The sequence below is a fragment of the Myotis davidii genome, unplaced genomic scaffold, assembly GCF_000327345.1.
Source record: "Myotis davidii unplaced genomic scaffold, ASM32734v1 scaffold5472, whole genome shotgun sequence".
Taxonomy (NCBI): Eukaryota; Metazoa; Chordata; class Mammalia; order Chiroptera; family Vespertilionidae; genus Myotis; species Myotis davidii.
Genome location: NW_006283684.1, coordinates 11,987 through 16,826, shown reverse-complemented (window position 1 = coordinate 16,826; position 4,840 = coordinate 11,987). Strand labels below are relative to the sequence as shown.

Below are 4,840 nucleotides of genomic sequence, written 5' to 3'. Positions count from 1 at the left end.
CTACCCTGAGCGTGACGGAGGTTGGCATCACAACCTCCCGATAGCCCTGCTCTGTGCATGACAGGGGGTGGCGCCCCAACTCCCCAATCGGCCCTGCTCTGAGCATGACCAAGGGCTGCACCTAGGGATTGGGCCTGCCCTCTGCCATCTAGAAGCAGGCCTAAGCCAGCAGGGCGTTATCTCCCGAGGGGTTCCAGACTGAGAGAGGGCACAGGCCGGGCTGAGGGCCCCCCTTCTCCTGAGTGCACAAATTTTTGTGCACCGGGCCTCTAGTATATATATATTATTTCAGAGAGGAAGGGATAGGGAGGAAAGAAACATCAATGATGAGAGAGAATCGTTGATTGCCTCCTGCAGGCCCCTATTGGGGATCGAGCCTACAACCCACAAATGTGCCCTAACCAGAAAGTGAACCGTGACCTCCTGGTTCATATGTTGACACTGAGCCATATCAATTGGGCTCAGCATAGATATATCATTATTTCTGTTTCCTGTTTCTGCTAATTTTGGGTTGTAATCCATTTTAAAAAGTGAGCCCTACAAAATAGTAATTCTTTCAAGGACTGCTGCTCAAAGGATATGGTATAAATAAATGAGTTCTTTAATCATTTATATAATTTACTAGGGGACTGGTGCACAAAAATGTGTGCACTTGGGGGCATCCCTCAGCCTGGCCTGTGCCCTCTTCCAATCTGGGACCCCTTGGGGGATGTCCACCTGCTGGCTTAGGCCTGCTCCCCAGGGATCAGGCATAAGCTGGCAGTCAGACATCCCTCTGACAGCCCAGGAGTCCTCAAGGGATGTCCACTTGCCAGCAGGGAGCAGGCCTAAACTGTAGTTGGACACCCTTAGAGCTGCTGAGGAGGCAGGAGAGGCTGCTGCCAACACTGCTGTGGCTGAGCAGAGCTGCTGCCAGCCTGGCTTGTGGCTGAGCAGAGCTCCCCCTGCGGGAGCGCACTGATCACCAGGGGAAAGCTCCTGCATTGAGCGCCTTCCCCCTGGTGGTCAGTGTGTGTCATAGTGACCAGTCATTCCCAGTCATTCTGCTGTTAGGGTCAATTTGCATATTACCCTTTTATTATATAGGAGGATAGAGGCCTGGTGCATGGGTGAGGGCTGGCTGGTTTTCCCTGAAGTGTGTCCTGGATCAGGGTGGGGGTCCTGTTGAGGTGCCTGGCCAAACTGAGTGAGGGGCTGATGGCTGTTTGCAGGCTGGTCACATCCCCTTCAGGGTGCGGGCCCCTACTGGGGTGCCTCACCAGGCTGGGTGGGGGGCTGATGGCCATTTTCAGACTGGCCATGCTTCCTTCCCCCCAATGACCCAAGCTCTCAGCCTCTCTCTTTTTTTCTTTTTTTCCCCCCTGGGATTTATTTATCTTTTATAATTGAAACTTTGTAGCCTTGAGTGGAGCCCAGTTCGGGTTGCCCCTGGCAACCCAGGCTCTTAGCCCCTCCTTTAGCAGAGGCCATGGCGGCTAGAAGCTGGTATCTGGGATTTATTTATCTTCTATAATTGAAACTTTTTAGCCTTGAGTGGAACCCACCGCCAGCCAGGGCAGGCGGGAAGCTTGGATTTGTCCAATGCTGGGGGCAACACAAGCTTCCTGCTTGCTTCAGCTCCGTGGCCGCCAGCATCTTTGTGATGGAGTGATGGTAATTTGCATATTATTCTTTTATTAGATAGGATAAATAAACTAGAAGCTTTCAGGGATAGAGTTGGGGGAGAAGTCTCTCTCTCTCTCTCTCTCTCTCTCTCTCTCTCTCTCTCTTTCTCTCTCTCTCTTTTCCACTGGGAAGTGTGAGAAGCACAGCTCAGCATGTTATCCATCTGAACACCCATCACCAACATCAACTTTGTGGCCAAAGCTGAATTGGTAAACATTTCTCTTCTTAGTTGATAAGAAGCTGTTTTCTACTCTCTATCCTTAAGGTATAAAGACATATCTCTTCTTTCAAAAGGGGTGTCTGTCTGTTTAATAGTGATTCAAGTTTGTATTTGATGGCTTCCTATCAGATGAGCCAGTTTTTAACAACTAGCATGTTCAGCCTGTCCCAGTCACAGTCTGCTCCAATAGGAGTTATTCAAGTGGCTTTCCCCATTGCCAACGTTTTTAGAGAGCAAGGAGAAAAAAAATATTTAAAAGGTAATAGTTTAGCTCTGACCTATGTTGCTAAGAGGTTAGAGTGTCAGCCCATGCACCAAAGGGTTGTGGGTTTGATTCCCAGTCAAGGGCACATGCCTGGGTTTCAGATTAGATCCCTGCTTCAGTTACAGCTCATGTAGGAGACAACCAATGAATGTGTCTCTCACATCTCTCTCTCTCTCTCTTTCTTCTCTACTCTCGCCACCCTTCTCTTCCACTCTCTCTTTAAAAATCAATCAAAAAATATCCTCAGGTGAAGATTAAAAAGAACAAAAAATGTAATAATTTGTTTCTGTGACACTAAAAATTGATGAATAAGAAAAGAATAATCTTTTCCAAGATGTAGGCTGGACATAAAGATCAAAGTTAAAGCAAGAATCAGAGTGATTTTGATCAATTTCTTTATTTAATAAATATTTATTGAGAACCACTCTTTATCAGTACTGTGCTTGTCTTGTCCCCAGGTAATAGTGGAAATACAAGATGCAGATGGTCCTACCATCATCACAGATTAAATTTATTGGGATGACTTTGGTTAATAATATTATATGAGTTTCAGATGTACAAATGTATATATAATACATCATCTGTGTATTGCATTGTATGCTCACCACCCAAAGCCTTGTCTCATTCCATCACCATATATTTGACTTTTTACACTCTTCAACCTTTCCCCATGCCCCTTTTCGACTGGTAAACACCATACTGTTGTCTGTGTCTGTTTTTTAGTTAGTTAGTTAGTTAGTTAGTTAGTTAGTTAGTTAGATTTTGGTTAATTCTCACCCAAGGATTTTTTTTCATTGATTTTTTAGAGAGAGTAGAAGAGGGAAAGGGAGGGGAAGAAAGGGGGAGACAGGAGGAAGAGAGAGGAAGAGGGAGAGAGATAAAGAGAGAGAAAAACATTGATGTGAGAGACACATTGATTGATTGCCTCTCACAGGTGCCATGTCAAGGGCAGGAGATTGAGCCTCCCATCCAGGTATGTGCCCTTGACACAGAATTGAACATGTGACCCTTTGGCATTTTGGCTGATGCTCTAACCATTAAGAAATGCTGTCCAAGGGTATGAGTTTATTTGTTTTGTTTGATGGCTGATTGATTTTTATTTTATGTCCCAAATATGAGGAAAATCATATGATTCTTGTCCTTTTTCATCAGACATTTGTGCTGAGTATGATACTCTCAAGATCCAGCAACTGAATAATTTAGAATGGGATTGCCCCATTGACATGTCTGGTTAGCAGGCTGTAGGGCAGGCTAGGGTGACAGAGATAAGTGGGCCTTTTGTGCCTCACCATCAATCAGGTTGGTCCTGGCCTCTTTATGAAGCTGTTACAGGGTTCTGAAGACCAGGAAGAGACAGCAAGCCACAGGGCATCAGCACTTTTGGAGTCTACTTGCATCATGCTTCTAGTGCCCTATTGTCCAGAGCAAGTCACAGGGCCCACCCAAATGCAAGTGGTGGAGAAACAGACTCAACACCTTGTGGGAGGAGCTGCAGATCCACATCCCAAAGAGGCAAGTGTACAGAGATGGGAAGAATTCATGGCCTTATCTGCCATCTGTAACACAAATTGCCATATGCTGTCAGCATTGGAGCTGGGCTTTGATACCTTTTTTGCTTCACCTCTCATTATTTTCCTACTCCCCATCTTGATGACCAACTGATGCCCTCAGGATATCCACAGGCTGGAGTTTTCCATTGAGATGTTAACTAAATAATAATCTGAACTTGTACCTACAGCTTCCCTGAATCTTAGCCTTCCTGTAGCCAGTGCTCACACCTTCTGGAAATTTACTTCTCTCATCTGGGGATTCTGGTTATCAAATGTGGGAAACTGTTTCAGGGATGCTTTTGCCAATCCTTGGGTTAGCAGCAGCTTCGCCATAAAGTGTGTGGGATATAGGAAATAACAACTGATTTTGTGGAAGCTAGAGTTGGGAGTTCTGCAAAATCTCTCTTCTGTTTGATTGATATTTTTTAAAAATCATTTCAATTTACAAAATTGATGAAAGTGGCAAGTTAAGGGACTGCTGAGTCATGGGTGGCAGTGGTAACTTGGACTTTTGAGGGTCTTCAAAATGGAGAAAGGTGGTCAGATTTGTAGATAGAACCAAGAGAACTTCTGGATGGATTGTTTCTGCAATGTGAGGCAAAGAGAAGAATCAAGGGAGATTCCTAGAATTTTGGTCTGAGGAACTGGATGAAGGTGATGATATCTCTGAAAAATAAAATGGATTTTACAATCATGTCTGCTATATTCAGTGTGATGATGTATACATGGACTTAAAGAAGAGATAGGTGGTTGTAATACAGGATTCCTCTGGGAGAAATAAGACTTTTTATTTTTCTATTAATATATATTTTAACTTTTGATAGTATTACAGATATCTCCCATTTACCCCCTTCTTCTAACCACCCTACCACAGGACTTCACTGCCCTATTCACTGTGTCCAAGGGCTATATGCATATAAGTATATAAGTTCTTTGGTATATCTCATATCCTCTCCCCAATCTCCACACCGAGGTATGTCTGTCTGTTCCATGCCTCCATGCTTCAGGTCTTATTTTGTTGGTCTATTCATTTTCTTCATTAGATTCTACAAATGAGTGAGATCATATGATACTTGTCTTTCTCAGTTTGGCTGATTTCACTTTGCATATTATTTCCCAGTTCCATCCATGCATTTCTAA

The 4,840-nt window shown here is 44.3% G+C and overlaps 1 pseudogene; it reads left to right on the top strand.

Annotated features, from left to right (window-relative positions):
• LOC102757852 overlaps positions 1 to 4,840 on the top strand; it is a 17,689-nt pseudogene that overhangs the window by 5,554 nt on the left and 7,295 nt on the right.